Genomic DNA, 21,114 nt, shown 5'->3' with positions numbered 1-21,114 from the left:
CGTTATCGGCTTTATATGTTGAAGAGAGATTTCTGTTGAACAGACATACACTCATCATTTAATTTAACTTTTTGTAGACTAACCGGTTCACACATGCATGAAAGCCCGACCTATAAGATAATTCATGTGTTGATTTTTATCAGAAGTCCCTCACGGTGAGAGATTGTCTCGATATTACATTAAAAGGACGCCATTGAAGTGACAGTCTGGTGTTTCCAAGGCGATGGACGAAGAAAAAGACGCTATGATGACAGTTTGTGCTCCCTGTGTTTTGGAAGTACTCGCATTATAAATGAAAGAGAGTGGAGAAGAACATGCAGGACAACACAAAAGAGAATAAAGACGCCTTGTTGTGCAAAGGAAGTCTGCAGCAGTCCCACACTGGTCGCATGTTATAACCGTCATCGCCCTCGCCCACTTGCCCGTGGAGTATTACCTGCTGTGTTCTCACATTGGGGACTGGCTCCACCCTGACACCTGATCCCTCTCATTAAATTATCACTTAAAAAAACCGCTTTGAATCAAAGACGTTCTTCTCCACAACCAGATTTGCCTCCCAGACTCGGCCACCCTCCTCCCTAATCCGGGCTCAGCGCTGCGATGGGCTGAACCAATGGAGAATGTGCCGTTAAATCATGTAACAGGTAATCCAGAATCGCTTTACACCCAAGTCGGCTTTAAAGAGCTCCCAAACCGGCTTTGCTGTTTAGCCACGGTCCTGCACCCCCCCTCCCCTCCCCTCCACTCCTCCCCCTCCTGTTTTCCTTTCAGTGCATGCTGGGAACCTGGAGAAGTAATTACATCACTGTGACTCTCCTTTTCAGCTCGTCCGATTGGTTTTGTTGGTTTTGTGGGAATCTGGATGCAGGAAGGAGAGGCCTGCAGGTGTGTTGATAATCAGGACAGAAGAACGAGGAGATGAGAAATACTCTGCTCGTGCTGCAGATGTGGAAATGTTTACATGTGTTCTTCGGTCTAAGATACTGGCTAAAATGATCTTTTGTTATCAGTTGGTGTTGAAGCTAAGAAATGAGACGAAACCAACACCAGAGTTTATTAAGGAGGCGTTGAGATCCAGTATGGACTAAGACCAGACCAGGGTTAGGGTTAGGGATGAGAGTCCTACTACAAAGTACGAGGCACCATACATTTTCTTAGTTATTACTACGACTTGTTTATTTATTTATTCTACTCTTTTTTTTTTTTTTATATTGCTATCCTATTTTGTGTATACTTTTAACTTTTTTTGAAGAACTGACTCAGGGAGAAATGCACCAAATACCAATGTACCTGTACTGTCCTGTACCTGTGCAAATAAACATCTATTCCATTCTAAATATGTTGACCATGCAGACTATAGGATCTATTCAAATTTGACCTTTATTCTACATTTCCATAAAGATATCCTCAGCTAAAAAAAAAGAAGCCAAATTCAAGCGGACCATCTTTTTATGAACTCTCATTTTTCATTTTTTTCATAACCACCCTGCTACACCAGTTAGTTTTACCGCAGTCTCTGAACCCTTCAGCAATCGTTGTCTATCATCGTCTGACAGAGGATATATTCCTCTGGGCACGGACAAGGATTGGCGGCCTTGAGTTGGTGTTTGTCATAAGTATGAGAAGATGATTATCCTTTGTGTTCTGGCATTTAAAGTGACAATGAATGAAAACAAGCAGTCGAACTCCGACTGTTTGAAGGAGAGGTCAAATATGTTCAGCCTCACTAACTGTCTGTTAAACCTTTTGTGTGCGACTGTAACCCCCATCAGGTTGTTTACATTTTTAACTCCACCCCCCCTCCCCCTCCTCCCTCCACACGTCTCTAATCCAGACTTGTCCATTAGCATCAGCTCCCAAACAGCTATTGTGTCCCCCAGCATGTGTTTCACTGTGCAGCATGTTTGCTGCTAAAATAAACCCAGCAGAGTGACACTGTCTCTCTCTCTCTCTTTTGTTCCTCGTTCTCTCCATATTTGTGGCGCTGTTTCTTGTGAAGTGGAGTCCCCGTGCGACTGGCTGCTGTCTCGGTGTGAACCTGCTGCAAACAGAAAGGGCCACGGTGTTATTTATAGAGCAGGCCTGCTAAGACTGATGCTATAATGAAGTGGAGGATGTGTTGCAGAGATGCAAAGCACTCCTCTCACTGTATGGGGGGGGGGGGGGGGGTACAGTGATAGAAAAAACACCTCTTTATACGAGCTTGGTGTTAGAACACTAGATTTGTATGTAGGGTAGCAAAGCGTCCCGTATTAGCTGCGGCGTCCTGTATTTCAAACTCAATTGATTTGTCCTGAGCGGGACGCCCCTTGCCCCGTATATTGATGTTACTTCCCTGTAATCACTGGACGACACTTCACTGATCCTAGATTAGATCATCAGACACAGCCAGTATCCCATCATGCACCAATCACATCCATCAAGTGACACCTGTCATCCAATCTCTTCCCCCCCCCCCCCCCCCCCCCCCCCCCCCCCCCCCCCCCCCCCCAACGTGCATCAGGTATACTTACAGCAACAAAAGCGCTGGAATAAGTTTCGTTCATGGATGATGTTTGCTTAGCTTGTGCTGCACATGGAAGGAAAACAATACGGATAAACCGACCTAAAAGAAACAGCGACAACACTTAATAGGAAGCAAAGACGATGTAGATGCAGCCGGCCAGCGGCTCATTGAAAGCATTTTTGCACTTTATGCCACGAAGGTGAGCATGACCTTACACAGCACGCTGCGACAGAGCTTCACTAGAAGGCCTCGCTAGCAAATAGTGTAAGCCTTTTTATTGTGATGAAAGATAACTTGAAGCTGTCAGGGTCAGAGAGAAATATCCATACGAATGGGAAATAGTGGGTCATGCCTTTCTTTTGAATTTTAAAACCAATGTTTTGCACTCTTTTTTTATTTGTCAGGCTACAACCTGTGATCAGCAGGAATACACTAGATGTTTGAATGATACAAAATACAAGCTTGTGTTGAACATCACTGAGCAACTACTTCTTTAATTCACTTTAAGCACAAGAAGAAAAACAAAGACAACTATCAATATCAATCCATCAATAAATAAATGTTTGTTTATAATAGCAACAGGTTAGGACACTCTGCATATTGAGGAGGTCTCAAATCATTTCAGGAGAACTGCTCCGGATATTCTCCTGACCTGGCTGTTCACACATGCACCTTACAGCGGGAGACTATCCCTATCAGACAGGAGGGGGTGCGGGGGTTCTCCTGTCAGGATTCAGGAAAATAATCAGGAGTTTTCTGCAAGTGAGAAAGTCCTAAATGTCCCAGCATGGATTCTCCAATGAGAATCACTTGGTAAGGTAGAAAGGTCGAGCAGAACCAAATATGGGTATGGCCAGTTTAAACCAGACTGTTTAGTGACAAATTAAAAAGTCCTTTCTGATGATTTAAATGGCTAACCCATATTTTTAAAACACTGCTTCCTTATTATTGAGGATTACTTTGTCTGTACGTTTGCTGCACCAAGTTTCAAAGTGCATCCTGTCGTAAAAATTAGTAACTGGTGATACAAATGGGACACATTTCCAGTAAATGGAGTCGACATAGAGATGTTTTTTTTACCCGTTTAAAAGCCTGCGACACCTCTTAGAAATTCATTGGCATCGCAGATCGATGCCGACAGCTCGTTTCACAAGCTTTATTTTGCAGTATGTACACTGAGCTGCGGCGTGCCCTCCTAAACTTCTTTTCAATTTGCTCGGTTTTCTCTCTGCTCACCTGAGGTCAGAGCATCTCAGCAGGGAAGAAAAACCTGCGCTGTGAATCCTCCGTCTCTGACTCCGAAAAAACCTCTTTTGCACTTCAAAGTGTCTCTTTGCACCTTGAGATCACCAACTCTGCATCTGAGATGGAGAATAAAAGAGGTGCATTATGCTTTGAAGAAATTGATCCCTGAAGATGGCAGGCTGGATGTCAGCCAGCGCGGTTATGATACAGTTATGGTGCTGCGAGGCTGTTTTTTTTTTTTTTTTTTTTTTATTCTTTTGTGAAAGTGATACTGTTAGATCTGCTATTACCAGTCGATAATCTTCATCCCCCGGTGGTGCTGATGTGTTTTCGGATGTCACTTCATGCAGAAATGAAAGGTTGTCTGCAGTAATATATCAGGATGCAGCTGAGGTTTGTTTTCATTTCAAACTGCTACCTTTTCAGAGCCGAACACCGACTGAAAAGCTGCACAACACCTGAGAAACAATAAGACTGAGCTTCATCACACCTTCTCTACACACTCCAGCATCATGCATCACAGAACAGCAAGCTGAGGCATAAAGCAAAATCAGCAATCAATGTGAATGTGAAACATGCTTACTGTTCACTGAACCGGGGCTGTAAAAAAAAAAATCCTTACTCCTGACACAACATTATTTGTACGAGTCTATTAGGAAAATAACAGCATTTGCAAAGACGGGGGAGGAATACATTATGAGCAGTTAGGCTGAAATGACAACACACATTATACGGCGATTAGTTTACACAAGGCAGCTAATGGATCCAATCACAGCACATTAATAAACAAGACACTTAGCTTTGTATCCACCTGAAGAGCCTCATCAATCTTTCATCCAGATAGCCACAGCTGGGCCGGCAGCATGGGCCCCATACTCTGACTGCTGGGCAAATATATCAATGACTACGATCGCTCGCTGAAGAAACATCAGAAATGTTTGTTTGTTTGTTTGTTCCCAGACTACTGGCTGAAAAACCTGTTAATGCATGTATTTCAAGTTAAAAGACGACAGTCTTCTCAAACTATCAGTCGTCCAGCAGAGTCCAATTTAGAACTCTGCTCCAGGACTTTAAACAGAGAGAATATTTCACCTGCTTGAGCTAACCTTAAATAGATCCCAATGTCTTTAAAGGTCCTGACACACCAAGGAGATCGCCGGCCGTCGGTCCTAGTTGGACAGTCGGTGAGCGTCTTCAGTCGGTGAGAGGAATCTCTCTGATTGGCTGTTTGGAGGTTTCATTTCTCTCCAGCTCTCCTCTCAGCTTCAGTAAAGCCCCTTGAGCATGCCGCTGTAGTATCCATGCTTTCACCCATTAGTGCAGTTTCTCCTTATTTGTCACCTCTTCTTTTCTTTTTCCACTAAAAGACCAAGGGCTGACAACACCAGCGCCATTTTCTACTTTTTATCAGACATTATTCTCCATTAGTAGACTACCTATAATACGAGAGGTGAAAATGGTCTTCTCGTATCATAACAACGGACTACCGCCCCCTGCTGGCATGGAGAGTTATTTCCTCTTAGACATGAACAGAAAGTACGAGGTGGTTGGTTGTCGGCTGTAGTCTTTGCAGTGTGCCACAGGCGGCCTTTGAATTAGACACAAGAGGTTCATCACCATCTGATATTTTTACACACACAAAAACACACACACACACACACACACACACACACACACACATCTTTAAAGCTACTCTTTGGCCTCCGACACTTCAACATCCAGACTGGAGGAGCTGAACATCCAACCACAGATCTTCTAACGAGTAACTGGATGTAAAAATTCAAAACATTAGTGGACAAATCGATGGGTGATTTCACTATGACTAATTCCACTCCTTAGCTCCCAAACCAAAAAACGATCCCCCTCCCCGTTGGTTGGCATTTTAACTGCTCAACAGCAGGGAGGGGGAGAGACAGTCCAAACTGGTAATCAGAGATATTTCTGCTCACAAGACTAATAAGCTTAATTCTCAAGCCAACTGAAGCGAATTAAAGCAAATGCCAGATCTGTGTTATTGTTGCAGCAATTAGCAGAGTGATATATTACCTATTTACTGGATGTTTCTCTAATTAGCCTGCTCACTTGTCTCTCTGTGTGAAAGTACAGCTTCATTGTTTGTCAAAAAAACATGCCAACAAACCAAGCAGTTCGACACAAGTGGGGGTTGTGTTCGTCTGTGTACGAGGAGATAAGTTTGTGAAGCTGTTAAAATTCCTAACAGGCACAAACGGCGAGCAGTAAAATAAATAAACGGCGTAAACAAAATGAAATGTCCCAATCAGACACATATCGAAATGCCTGCAGCGCTGATAGTGCAGACAAAAAAAAAATCATCAGACGTGCGATTGTTATTCCCAAACTGTCCGTATAGAGAAATCGATTCCACAGAGTTGATGGGAAATTTGATTTTATTATTGTCTTTATGTTTGTCCCTCACACACCAACTCCATCGACATTCCTCAGCAGAAAAAGAGAGAAATCAACTCGCAGATCTGTGAGTCCGCGCACAGATCAATCTTTTATTCAGTCAATTAATCACCTCCAAAAAATGCATGTTTATCAGATGTCTGTAACACTTTCATTCTGATGGATTACATGCATTACGGCCTGGCTGACGATCTGATTTGTATTCCTCGCTGTGCTGATTACAAAATTACACTGCTGATGCATTGGTTTTCTCCGCACAAGATTGATGGCACTGATGAACAGAAGGGAACGACCCAAACTACGCCGGTGGACAAAAACAAAAAATGCTAAAAAATACAAATGAAGATTGCTAAATATATGCAGAACGTTAAATAGTGGAGCTGATTAAAGAGCGAAGCAGTGTTTGTTCACCTGGGCTTTCTTTTTGACACACTTTGGGATCTTAAAGGAAATGAGATTTGCTCCAGTTGTTGCTTTGACCGGCCGCCACGAGAGGGGAACTTCTGGGCCCATCAAAGTACGTCCATCAAAAGTTGTTGTTTTTGTCATGGACAGGATCAGATTCTTATTAACACATACTCTGTGTGCCGGGGTCCGTCAGACGGCGCGCGCCCATCCCCACTGGATGCATTGAGCAGCTGTAAACACATCACAGGAGAACTACAAGATCACGCGGGAGTTAAGAGAAAAACATGCAAACCACATGTTGCTTTGTTTTTGTGAGGATGATTTATTGTTTCCTCTTTGCCTGTTTTGACGTCATGTTGATAAAGTGATGGAGAATACGATCAGGAGTCAGTTTATTGTGTTTTATTTTGAAATTAACCGGACGCTCTGTGCGTTTACTCGTCTGACTTCCTGTCTGGTTTCTGATATTCTCTTCAGTTTGACATGAACCTGCAGCGTTACTCTGGGGAAAATAGACTCACAGTGTATTTGAAACGGAGCAGAGCGTAGTGGCGCTGGTTGCACGTTCCAGAGACGGACCGCGGCGCTCGCTGTGTGAACACAATGATAGACTAGAGTGACAGCGGACTACGCCGTAGTGTGTGGCGCTGAAGGACCACGGTGGGCACGGAGTATGCACTTAAAGTTACAATTGCAGAAAGCAATCCCCCCCCCCCCCCCCCCCAAAAAAAAAAAAAATAAAATAAAAAACTGACCCACAATGCCTTTAAATACGGCCTCGGTTTAAAAATACCAGAATTACTCTTTAACCAGCATGTCAGACAGGAGTCAGACAGGCAGGTAGACGGTCTGAGAGTTGAATGGCACAGTTAGCGTGGGGGGTGGGGGGGCGTTTGGCAGAGTTTTTGGCTTCTACTCTACTAGCTTTTTTGTAACTCGGGGGCGTATTCCCCGTGGTCTGCAGACAACCCCAGGCTGTTCTCTCAACTTCACCAAGTCTCTGTCTGTCTCTATCAGCCTGGGATCAGGGCTGCTCCAAGCCTCTGTGTGTGTGTGTGTGTGTGTGTGTGTGTGTGTGTGTGTGTGTGTGTGTGTGTGTGTGTGTGTGTGTGTGTGTGTGTGTGTGTGTGTGTGTGTGTGTGTGTGTGTGTGTGTGTGTGTGTGTGTGTGTGTGTGTGTGTGTGTGTGTGTGTCTGTGTGTCTGTGTGTGTGTGTGTGTGTGTGAGTGTGCCCACGCTGTCTGTTGCTTCAATAAAACCAGCCAGAGCAGGCTGGGACCAGGGGGAGATTGACAGACAACACCAGCTCACAGGCACACAATAATGCAGCACACACACACACACACACACACACACACACACACACACACACACACACACGTACACACAAAGACATGCAGAGTAGCTGTGCAAAAACATGCAGCTACATATCCTCCTCTCACACACAGACGCCCACACTCCGAGGGTGTGTATGTGCATGAACGTGTGTGTTTGTTAGGCGGGGAAACGCAGGCCTTCCTTCCCCTGGGTGCCAGGTGCCGACAGGACATCTTCTGCTGCAGGCAGTTATCTGAGGACGAGCAGAACGAGGAGGAGGAGGAGGAGGAGGAGGAGGAGGAAGGTTTTCACCCGAGTATTGCCAGCATGCTGCTGCAACATGCACAGACAAAATCAGTGCATGTTCAAAAGCACTCACTATAATATGCAAATAGATGTGAAGACAGTGTGTGTGATTCAAAGTGTTGCCGTGGTGCTCGTTGTGATATGGATTTGTTTAGTAAATAAATAAATAAATAAATGTGAAACGGTGTATTCATGTTTCACCCTGGAGACCGTTTCTCAAACTTTACCCGCTCCTGGTTTTTCTTTTTCATTCTCTGGATACAAAGCGCTGAACGTGCTTTCATCTGTCATCAGGAACGGTGTGCTTTCTGTCTCAGTGTTGCAGTGTTGGTTATTACACTGTATTTTTTGAGACAATAAAAGGAAACCTCTTAAGTGATGCTGTATGAAGCAAATGGCAGTTTATTGGTCTGAAAATGGATTCTGATACAACAAAAACAAAAAAACACTTTCTGTGCAGAGCGGAGCGCTGTAGTGTTTCTGTAGTGAAAAGGCAGCCATTGGAGAGATCCTCTGATCTCAAACACAATAAAACTATAAATAAGCTTTGCCAACTCCTCACATCGAAGAAACAGAAGAAGCAAAAAAATTAATAGATAGAATTTACCGAAGAAATATGAAGGTGTCTTTGTAATTTGGTCTTAAGCCTCTCTCTCTCTCTCTAAGTGATAATGGTGCACTTTATCTGTGCAGGCACTTCTATTAAGTGAGAGAGAAGCAGGAGAGTCCTGGAGGTGTAAGCTCTTCTCGAGGTGTCTTGGTGATTACACACCACACAGTCCACAGACCCTTGTATTCAGGGATCCATCGCAACGCAGCGGCTCCTCTAACCGCAGTCATGGCGTATGGGATTACAAAGATACACAGCCTGAACAAGATTACAAAGACGGCGGGCGCAGTGGAAGCCTGTTCTTCCCTCCGCAGCACCCGGCTTGTTTATGTCCAGGAGATGTGGGAGAAGAGCGGGCAGCCATGGGGAATCCTCCGTGTCCGTGTAATCTGGGTCTGTGCTCAGACACACACATGAAGGACGGCCTTATCTCTGGGAGGGGGAGGGGGGAGGGGGATTCCACCGCTCAATAGATCTTTGTGGAAGCTGTTCCTCGATGCGTTTACACCTCGGTGTAGCAAAGTGATAAAAAATGAATTAGCATCTTTAGCATCTGGAACACGGCCTGACCTATTCTGCAACAGGGGTATCGTCTGCTGATGTGCAAGTTTTCTAAGAACTGAATAAGGGGAAACATTTTGTTGCTGTTGCAAGAATACGTATATCTACAAAAAAAGATCCAGATGTAATGTGAAAGGTTTACATTCTCAGTGTGATGGCGTTTCCTTACAGCAGGCGAGCGTCAGAGAGCGAGTCCCATCGTGCAGCCATTAAACGTTTACCTCTGCTCTGTGAGTTTCAGTTTCAGAATGGGGAGTCTCATCTGCTAGGACACTCCAGTAGTAAACGATGGAATCGAACTGATTTTGTCGCTGACTCTCACTCGTTTTAATGCTGTTAGGATTAAAACACACAGGTTTAAGGGAACACATTCATTTTATGTGTACTGGAAGAGAGCGGTCGGGTTGAATACTTGATCGTCTGTTTAACATTTAGCTGGACCCAGCTGCTTCCTAGCGTGCTATCACAAAGAAACAACAGCCTAAAGTCTTAAAACTGAAATTCATATTCGTTATGTTATCATGAGTGAAACCTGTTGATACTAGGGGTGTAACGGTACACAAAAATTTCGGTTCGGTACGGTTCTCAGTTTTGAAGCTTCGGTTCGGTACAGTAAAGGGACCTCATGCAACACTTTTTTTTCTTTATTAGGAACATTTAGAATTTCCCTTTTACACATTAGGCTAAGTGCAGCATCAACAGTTCAGACTTGTACACCTGCTCAGGTTACTTTTTAATAACATTTTAAATTAAACTTTGTAAAAAAAAATTAAAAATAAACTTATGCTGCATCCTTCAACCAAAAGAGTCTCCAATAAATAAAAGATATGAATGAAATGAAGTAATTAATATAGCCTATATGTAAAAATATTTCTTTTTAATTACACTGACACCTTTTAGTTTATTAAGCCAACAGTTTTTTGAATGCCCTTTGAGCACATAATAAACCTAATCACCTCTGGGACAGTATAGTTTCATCTCAGAACTATTAATATTTCACTCTGTCTGATATAAGAACTTCAATGGCATTTGATACGGTCGATTCCGGCTTCATTCAGCTCGTTTGAAGACCTCAGTATTTCCAGCCTTTAGACCATCATGACGTCCAACAATCGATGGAGTGAAGCGTCCAGTTTTGCTTTGCTCCCACCATTTTTTTTAATCCACTCCAGACAATAACAAAAGCAGACACTTGTCACATCATGCGGGGCCGATATCTGCAGTAAGAGAAATGATGGGATCAGGTGTTTACATTGATATACCCCCCCCCCCCCCCCACTTCTCCACCAGAAAAGGTTCAGAGTTCAGAGCAGGATGTGATGCTGAAAAGATGTTTACAACATATCCAAGATGGTGGACTAATCAACAGAGTCCAAATCTACCATGAGAGTTTTGCAGTCATATCTAATACTAAGTGAACATATGACAGCATCAACTAAAGAGTGCTAAAGGACACACTGAGAGTGAAGCAGCCTTGTTATGTTCATGAAGACTGGACTGGTCGTGTACTGGTGGCGTGATGTAACATCTCACCTTCTCACTCGCCTCCTGCGAATGTACCTGTTGTGTTCACACATCGGCTCACCCCCGACGTCTGGGGGATCATTTTCCAGGTTTTTTTCTTTTTAGCTGCAAGCATGAAGGAAACATTTAACTTTTTACAGGAAAGCAAAGAATCACATTTAACAAAATCACGCCACTCCTACTTCTCCTTTAGAGTAAAAAACAAACAAACACCTGAATAAAACTCTTAAAGGTTTCAAAATCCTGCTGCTGCTGCTCTCCTTCACATTGTGTCCTCACAGCGAGCCGCAGCAGTAAACAGGGTTTATATGACATATATGGGGGGTGGGTTACAGCAGTGTTTTTCCTCAGCATAGCTCACTGTACTTGTCTGAGCATGTGAGGGCCTTTGTTTGGTTTCACCTCCTCTCCCCAAGGACACCTCCTCACCCTGCATAACCCCGCCGTCACATCTCCCTCACATCCTGTACACTGTAAATACTCCCCTCCCTTTTCCACTTTTGTGCTACTATTTCATTTCCCCCGCTTTTTGTTACTCGGCGCACTAATCCCAGCTCTGGGGCGTATCCCAACACAACAATGAGGCGCGCTGCTATCTGTGTTTTAAACTGGCTCTGCTGAAAGGAACTTACTCTGGATCGCAGCCAAAAACAATTCATTCACACGGAGTCCCTCACACACGGCCCCGTGTTATTTTGGAAACTCGTCGGCACGGCGTCATTCATCACTGCAGGAGCTGCTGCAAATATTGTTCTTCTTATAGGAGCCACCTGAATATATCTCACATTAATAATTCAACCTAAACAAGCTAGTGCTGATGACGAGCATCCTGGAAAACAAAAATATATTTATTTTTCAACAGTGGGATTATATTTATCCTCTGTAGGATCTGTATTAAAGTTCACAGAGTTTGAGCACAGAATGTAAAACACTGCAGCCTCAGCTCCCTCATCCTCCTGTTTCTACCTCCTGATTGATTTGATCATTAGTTTGTCGTCTCATTCTCCGTCTTTACCTTACCTTCCCGTCCACACAGACACTTTATAGAGAGCTGGTATCATCCTCAGTACAACCTGCTATCACTCCTCTGTGCATATCTTTATGGTTTGTGATGTCACTGATGAGCCACAGACTGTCTGGCCGTGTCCCAAGATAAACTCAGACACAGCCGAGTGTGTGGGAGTATCGTCTCTCCACACCCGAGCAAAAGTCAAACTGGTATCAGCTCTTAAAAGGTGGGACAGCTCAGCTATACTCGCATCTTAAATTTTATGATTTCACTGATTAGATAACACATAGCTGACCCTTTGTCTCTCTCTCTCTCTCGCTCTCTTCTGTTGGTTCGTGTCTCTCTTAAAACTGTTCTTGCAAACAAAGTTTACAGCAGAAGCAGAGTGTCTCAGGTTTACCGTTTTTATTTAAATTCAGCTGCTGCCAAGTCACGGAAACAAACAAAGGGTGCTTCTATTTCCAGCTGACAGTCCTTTGCAGATTTCTCTGGAGTTAGCCGGAGAGCTAATTAAAGTTAAAGTGTGTGTGTGTGTGTGTGTGTGTGTGTGTGTGTGTGTGTGTGTGTGTGTGTGTGTGTGTGTGTGTGTGTGTGTGTGTGTGTGTGTGTGTGTGTGTGTGTGTGTGTGTGTGTGTGTGTGTGTGTGTGTGTGTGTGTGTGTGTGTGTGTGTGTGTGTGTGTGTGTGTGTGTGTGTGTGTGTGTGTGTGTGTGTGTGTGTGTGTGTGTGTGTGTGTGTGTGTGTGTGTGTGTGTGTGTGTGTGTGTGTGTGTGTGTGTGTGTGTGTGTGTGTGTGTGTGTGTGTGTGTGTGTGTGTCAAACTAACTGGTTTGGAAATAAAACAGGCAATGGATCCGTTTAAAGGGGGACTTGACGGGGTGCAGGTAGCCTAGTGGTTAGTTTGCTCCAGGACTGGAGGCCAGAGTCCTCCAAGCGGGCAGCCCGGGTTCAACTCCGACCTGTGGCTCCTTTCCCGCATGTCATTCCCCGCTTTCTCTCACCCAATCTACTGTGCAATCTCTACCATAAAGGTGTTAAAAAGCCCCAAAATTAAACCTTTTAAGGATTTATTAATTCTTCAGTAAATAATCAAAGAGAGTCCACAGCTGTGCTGGTTTAGTCTCTGTTAGTGCGTATTTTCATGGATTCATTCATCTTGTTAATTTTGTGGATATATCTTTACATTGTGTCAACCATCTAAGAGTAATTCTTCTTTTAGGTTTGTGAAGCTGTAATACATATGTGTTAGAGACCTCATAGCAGCAGAGTTATATTTGGATTGAAGAGTCTGTTGTGAGCTGAAAAGGAAATGTGACTCTGAGACTGAAGAAATGTATTTGTCTGATATTTAAGAGTCAGTGTGATGTCTTCTTTCTAGTCTTTTAGAGATGTAATGAAGCAGCCAGGAATGTGTGGGCTGTACCTTCTAGTAGAATATAAGCAACATTGTGAAGATGAAGACTTGGCCAATGATTGTCAGTGATTGTGAGATCTTGGTCAGCATGGGTCAGCGATGGTCTGCACTTTGTCAGCCATGTGTGTTGTGTTTCTGTGTTGTCTGACCATGGCTGAATAAATCTAAGATGATCCACAGTCTGTTTCACGATTTCATCATTGTTCATCTACTATAGAAACAACCCCCACCTAACAGTCTCCAAACACTGGGACTGTTGGGTGAACAAAAGGCTCACACACTGTCATGCATTTCCTTATGAATGCATCACAGGTGTGACCTGTGGTGTAAAAAGGCTTTGAGTAGTCAGAAGACTTGAAAAACGCCATTTTACAATAAAGATCCCAAAACTAAACCTTGAACAGGAGGAATTGACAACTTTTATTACATACCTGAAAGTTAAATAAAAACAGTCTTAAGCTACAGCTTCTGTGCTGAAATTACCCCAAATGAAAGAAATACAATACCAGTGTGTTTTGAATAGCTGCTGATAATGTTCTCAAACAATCTGTTAAAGTCTGTGTTGATTTGATACAGATCTCTATTTGATAAGGGAACATACAGTGAACTATTTTATGTTTTTATTTGTTCAGCGTCTTGAGTCGGATGCGACAGATTTTCGTTCTACTGTGTACCTGTGTGGTGCAGAGTTTGAATGAAAATCTTGAATCTTGATAATTGTCTCAAAGTGCTGCAGCTTGTAAAGTCAGTCGTTGGCATTATTGGAGGCACGTATTGTTCTATAAATGCATTCCTCACACGTTTGTCTTTGACTTCCTTGTTTGGAGAAGGCAGTGAAACAGAGAGCGAGCGCTGCACACACTCTTAATAAAATATTGCTTTTATTACAGAACTGTGCACACCACTTCAACATATGGAGAAAGCCGAAGTCTGACAGGCCTGCTGTGCTCAGTTTAGCGTCAGCTGCAGCCTCACACTCTCACATCAGGACGCGGGGAATGTTTGAGCACAGCTTCTCTCTCTCCGTTTGGATGTGAAGTGAGAGCTGGTGGCTCAGGGCAAACACCACACTGTAGCCTAAACCAGACTTCATACCTTCTTCTCTCTGTGCTGCTAATTTCATCTCTGTGACTGTGGAGGTGAGACATGCAGAGAGACACATGATCATTTGTTTGATTGAGCTTCAGGCGGATGAACAAACATAGATTTCTTGTTTTCTATTAAGGAAACCCGTTTTATATAAGGAACATTTCACGCACAGCAGCGCTGCCACCTCATCTATTTCAAGCTATAAAATCAGTGTGAGATACGAAGCGTCCAGCGTGTCTTTGATCTCGCTGAAGCTCACATTTCTCTGGTCAGATTTTTATATTTCAAAGGATAATCTGCTCTAGTGGTGGAAATCTCCTCTGAACGAGCTTTCAAAAAAAGGGGCAAAAGTGATCTTAAAACTTCCAGCGGTGATTGGTTTTAATGAGAGTGTGACCTTTTCAAGGAAAAGCCAACAATAAGTGGGACGGCTGATTTAAACAGAAACCATATCAAAGAAGCCCTGGGTTGCAACAGTGAGCGCGTCTCACCGCAGGAGGACGAGGAACTCATTATTCTGTGATTCTGTGACTTGTCGAGAGAGAGAGACAGAGAGGCTGAAGCAGAGAGAGCCGCAGAGCCGAGAGGAGGGGAGAGCGGAGAAAACAAGTGTGGAAGAAAGATTTTTAAATGATCAAAATTCTAGTCACAAAACATTAGGGCTTATGCCGAGTCGGAGCTCGGAGCAGACAGGGGCTCTGCAACTCCGCCAACTGCCGAGCATGTTGCATCATGAAAACACAGCAAAGCCTCAGAGGGAAGTGCTGAACAGTAGGAGGGATCTGAGCAGCATCAAACTGTGCATCCTGCTGCTTCTCCACAGCCTTTTTCCTGCAGCTACAGTGTTCAGAACGTACAGGAGGAGGCTCTGCAGGCTTCTGCCTGAGACATCTCAGGCAGTAATGAGCTGTACAGGTGATCATGGATGGTAATAATGGAGCAGAATATGGTATAAATTAGCTGCTTCTGTGATCCTCGTGTGCATCAGTGCACACGGCTCAGCTCTGAGTAGGAATGCAAATGGCATTTTCTGCATTAATCCGAGACGCGGCGATTGAATTGCAAATGCACTAAAGTAACTGTTTTTAAATTCATTTAAAGGCTTTGAATAGTAATCGTTTTTTTCCTTCCTCCTGCACCGCACCGTCTCACACAAAGACTTGATTTTTACCTCTTTCAGTGCACGAACCATTGACCACGACTGTCATGTTAAAATGAGAGGAACTTCATGCAGCACTTTCATGCAAATTGAGATAACTGCCTCTGCACCACATTTTACATAGCGGAACATTCCAGATGCACTCATTATGCTCGTGTAGAAGACGCCTCTGATTGAACAGACCACCTGGACAGTGTTTTAAGAGCCACAAAGCTGGTTTGATCTGAAAGGAATTATTAATTCTTCACTAAATAATCAAAGAGAGTCGACAGCTGTGCTGCTTTAGTCTCCAAACACGGGGACTGTTGGGTGTCTAAGAGGCTCACACACACTCGTGTACTTCCTTATGAATGCATCACAGCAGCGATGTCATGGATCACAGATCACACGATTCGGAGCAGATCATGGATTTATATTATGGATTGGATCTGTTTTGCTAAATGAATTTGGACTTCTCAGCTAGACGACGCAGACTTCATCACGTCCTCTATATTTCACTGTAGGCTTCATACACATCCATATAATTCCTAATGGATGCGTGTGTACCTGCATTAGGCTAGGGGAATCTTTGGGTGTCTCATGATTCGATTTCGATTACTGGGGTCAAGATTCGATTCAGGATCTATTTTCGATTAAAAAACGATTCTGGATTCATCATTTATAAAAAGTCTATTTTTTGAATTAGTACATACTTGTACTAATGGCTGAATTTCTTGCTGCTCCACATGGCATTGTACTGAGTTAAACAGCTAGCATTAGCACTTAGCAGGGAGTGACTAATTAGCCCACCCCTGCATTAGGCACTGTGTGAGGGGGCGTCCAGGTTAGGAACCCCATGTACGGAAGCTACAGTCCTCGTTGCAGCGGCCGTGGGTTTGAATCCGACCTCTGCCCTTTGCTGAACGCCATCCCCCTCTCTCTGTCCTCCCAACGTTTCCTGTCTCTCTTCAGCTCTCCTATCTGATAAAGGCAGACAAAAATGATTTGAAAGAATGTCCTAGACGTAGCAAAGAAGTCCGAATAAGATTTCATACCAATCCGTCCAACAGTTGATGAGAAATTTCAGGAAACGCCAAAATTAGGAATTTGCAGGTGATGTTTCATTCTGGTTGAAAGATTCTGAACATCAATTTAGAGGAACTTCTCATGACGCCATTATTTTGTTTTGTTTGATCTTTTACAGTCTTTTAATTGTCTAATGAAATAAAATAAAAAAACAGTTTTATACCCGCAGAAACATGTGTTTAAAACCTGTGACAGCACAGATTACATCAGCATGACCGGACCTCACTTCACCTCCTGTAAATGTCACAGTGTGTGTGTGTGTGTGTGTGTGTGTTGTACAGTGTGTGTGTTGTACAGTGTGTGTGTGGAGATTCCTGTCCCTCCTAAATGATGACACGAGTCGACCCATCTCTAAATCTGTCCTACGCAGAACTGCAGCTATTTAAAGACAGTTGAATGTCTCTATCTGCAGATTACATAACAGACATGACGGGAAGTTTGTACTGGACTTACAGTAGATATGATGTGTTGCTGCTTACAGACACCATCCTATACTGAGCGTCACAAACAGGTCAAACTTTTGGTAAGGTTGAGAAAGAGACCATGGAGTAAGTTCACTCGTGTCACATTAGATCATTCAACTATGACATTTGGTCTCACCCAGAACGCAGTATCCAGTTTCCAAAGGTGCGAGGTCCGTTTTTTTTTCTTCTGGTCGATCCAATGCCACTAGTCGCCATCCGAGCAGACTTTCAGGCCGTACAAACCATGTCAACCGTGTTGCTAAAGGCTGTCATGATGCAAGTAAGAAATTCATACAGCCTTCATAAATACATATTTACTGAAATGCAGGAAAATTCATTTTCATGCACAATGAGGTGTTGGTTATAAAACCTGAGACTTCAGATTTATCATCTACAAGTCTCTGTGATCGACTTTTGTCTCCTATCTCAAGCAAATATTCTCTGTCTTTAAGATGTGAAAGATAGTGCAACATTTTCATCCTTCATATTTTACTTATTGAAACATCTGCATCATTTTCGCAGCGATGTCTTGAAATTGAAAGCAGTAAAAAATGTAATTTAAGTTTGAGGCAGAAAGATGAAAACTTTGGGTTTTCTCAGGTATCCACTGAAATCAGCATTCACATCAGGAAATGATACTTTAACATGAAATGAGAGTTTGAAGATCAGGCCCCAAATTCTCTCATTCATCCATGTGATGGGCGAGAGGAAATAAAAAGGCAGGAATGTGATGAAGTGAACGAGGCGTAGCGCGGCGGCAGCAGTAGCAGTGCTGTTTTTTTTTTGCTTTCACAGACACTTAAATCCTCTCACGTCTTCTCGGATGATTTGATTCCACACCTGGCGACTTTTATGACCTTTTCTTCTAACCAGGCAATATCCTCATAATGTTCCCTGTCTTTAGTTTTCCAGAGGAGACATAAACTCGGCCTGTCGGTCCGTTTTTCCCCTCCTGATTTAATGGTACTTTACCTTTCACTCGGGTTAAACAGAGGGAACAATAAAACTACACAGGATCTACCCCACAGTTCAGTTTGATCAAATAAGGGCCAAACCACCGTCACCGCGTGTACACAGTCTCTGGTTGTTAACATTCAAGATAAGGAAAGCTATTCTGCAGTGTTTATATGTGTCAGAGATTTCCTGTTAGATAAATTAAGAGAGAGAGTCGACCTTACTTTTCTGCTGCACACCTGATTGTTCATGTCATTTCCTCCTAAAACTAAAATTTAAAGGGGACATATTCTGAAAAATCCACTTCTACAGTGTTTCTGAACATATATTTGGGTAACCTGAGTGTCTACTGACCCACAAAATGTGAAATAAACCCATCCAGTCCTTTGTTTGGGGTCTGCATAAGTACAGCACAGAGAAAAATGCTCAGTTTCAAATGTGCTCTCCTTGTGATGTCACAGTGGGATTCTGGCAAAAAGAATCCCCTCCCCTCCCCTGGTATCGCCACCCATGGACTCCACCCCCAGCCTAGAACAAAACTTTTGAGCAGGTCTGACATTTTTATTCTCTCTACAGAGGAGTGATGTCTACTGGGGAAAACTCAGGGGGGGGGGGGGCTCATTACATTTAAAGAGACACACACACCAAAACAGAGCGTTCTGAGAGAGCTGGTTTATACAGGGTCACAAACCTCCTCTGGTGCTTGATTCATGTTATATTTTTTAATCAAAGCACAGCACAGATATTTCATTTAGACCACAGGGGGACTGTTTGAAAAGGTGGAGGAGGGGGATCATATGTCCTCTTTAAAAACATCGGTATAGATGTCTTCAAACAAGCTCATTCATGACTCCGTCTTCATGCTTTTTTGACCCTCATTGGATGACAGATGAGAGGATGGTCAACCAGGACATTGAGCGAGCTGCACACCCTGGAAGTAAATCCTGAAAACTTTTTGGGCGTATGCACTAAACAATGAATTCTAATTGGACTGAATAGGCGCCATCTTTGGATCTGATTACGGCCGGTGATAATGACCAATAACCATAGCTCGATACGTATTTGCTGAATGGTGATACATAATATATCTGTCGATATTCAAGGCAGGGTAATAAGCATAACAAAATACACACAGCTGAGTTTTTTTGTTATGCAGGCGGTATTTGGAGTTCTGCTCAGAGAGGGACTACTTTCTAAACGGGGACTCCTGGGTCTAGATTCCTAAAAGCGCCAAATCAACCAAAGCTCTTCTCGTTAAAATGCAGAGATATTTTTTCCATATAGAACAAAAAAACCTCAGCTTTGCAGAAAGCATGTGGCAGCAGTGAAACATCTCGTGGATGTCCCTCTGCTGCACGAGGGAATACAGGCGAGTATCAAACCTCGCCTTGGGCTATAACCTTTGTTCTCTGATATCAAACCCGTACAATCGTGCTGTATGGGATCAAAATCTGAGAGGAACATTGATATTCAGCCAAAATAGCAGCAGTGGCCTTTGAAATAATGTTTCCCATGCAAGACCATCCCTTTTCCCTCCAAATGCACTATATTAGGACACACTATATCACAGCGAGGGGAGCAGTGGGGAATTGAATCGATGTTCACTTTGAAATCCAACCCAGTAAAATTTCTACTTTGCCTCAATTCACCAGGCGGGATGGTGATCTGGTGTGTTTGTGTATGTAGAGCATGCTGTGTGTTGCAGTAAATCGTCGCAGATGCCTCCCAGGGGGACGTGAGGATGAACCGAGGGGGGGTGAAGAAGAATCGGGGGGACGGTGGTGGGGGGTGTGGAAGCTGAGAAGCTGACAGAAACATTATTCAAATGATTCTTTCTTTTTTGCCTTTTTTTTTCTTCACCCTTCAGCTGCAAACTAAAAACCTGACATTTAGTCTCAGCGAGAGGGAGAGCGAGAGCTGAGACAATTCAGGAGGATTACACCGTCCTCGTCTCTGGCTCTTTAGCAGTGAAGGTCCTCGAGTCCTCAGGGGGATTTACATGCACCTCGGCCCTCCTCGACTCAGGAGACCTGCTGTTTATGAATCAAATATTTGATTTGGAAGGACTCCCTTCCTCTCCAGCCGAACAATAGAAAAAGGTCAGAGTGAATCCGGCTTATCAGAGCGACTTGACCAGTTGCAGCCTGCTGGGCCGTGGCGGGAGTACGGGAGAGAAAGAGGAGGCAGGGGAAGGAGGGGGAATGATGGAGAGGAGAGAGGGGTACGACTCAGGGGGAGGGGAAGAGAGAGGGTGTGGGTGAGGGGAGGAGGGGGGAGCATTCTGCAAAGCTGTCGCCTGGACATATTGTCCTTTGATGGGTTGGCTTTCATTTTTACGGCCGTTTTTCTTTGCTGTGGAGGAGCGGTATTAAAGTCTTCAATCTTTGGCTGATGCTACGGGACTCACGGCAGATTGTGATAAACAGCACTGCGGCTTCCTGGGCACTTCCTCTCCCAACATCTGTTGGAACATCACACACTGACAAAAGCAATGTAATTATAATGTACCACCTAAAACCTGCATACCACACAGGACCTCGTGAGCTCTTATAAAGCCGGTGTCACTCTGGCAGACGTACAGTCGGGCTGAAAGAGTGTGTGTTTGTGTGTGTGTGGGAGGATGCACATATAGAAGGGACTGATGTCTGGGTTTTACATGTTGCACCATAGAATTACCGCTCTTTGCTCCACATTCACGAGGCCTGAATCATGTTCACACACATACAAGATGATAAACAGTATTTCAACACCTGTGCTGCATGCTGCTGTGCATACCTCAGAAACAGGTAGGCAACTTGATAAACGTGTGACTTTACCTCCAGAGGTAACACTTCAGTGATAATCCTCACGTTCTACATTCACCTATGAGGAAAGATTCTGTGAGTTTCATTAACCAGCTGTCCGAGAACAGACCGATTTTCGCGCAGGAAATTCACAAAGGGTGCCAACAAGCTACAGCTACAACCTTAAAAATGTAATTATTATTAATAATAATAATAATAATAATAATAATAATAATAATAATAATTGATAAATCTGATGAAACGCCAAAGGATGCG

The sequence above is a fragment of the Labrus mixtus genome, chromosome 19, assembly GCF_963584025.1.
Source record: "Labrus mixtus chromosome 19, fLabMix1.1, whole genome shotgun sequence".
Lineage (NCBI taxonomy): Eukaryota > Metazoa > Chordata > Actinopteri > Labriformes > Labridae > Labrus > Labrus mixtus.
Note: the sequence above shows the minus strand (reverse complement) of the source record.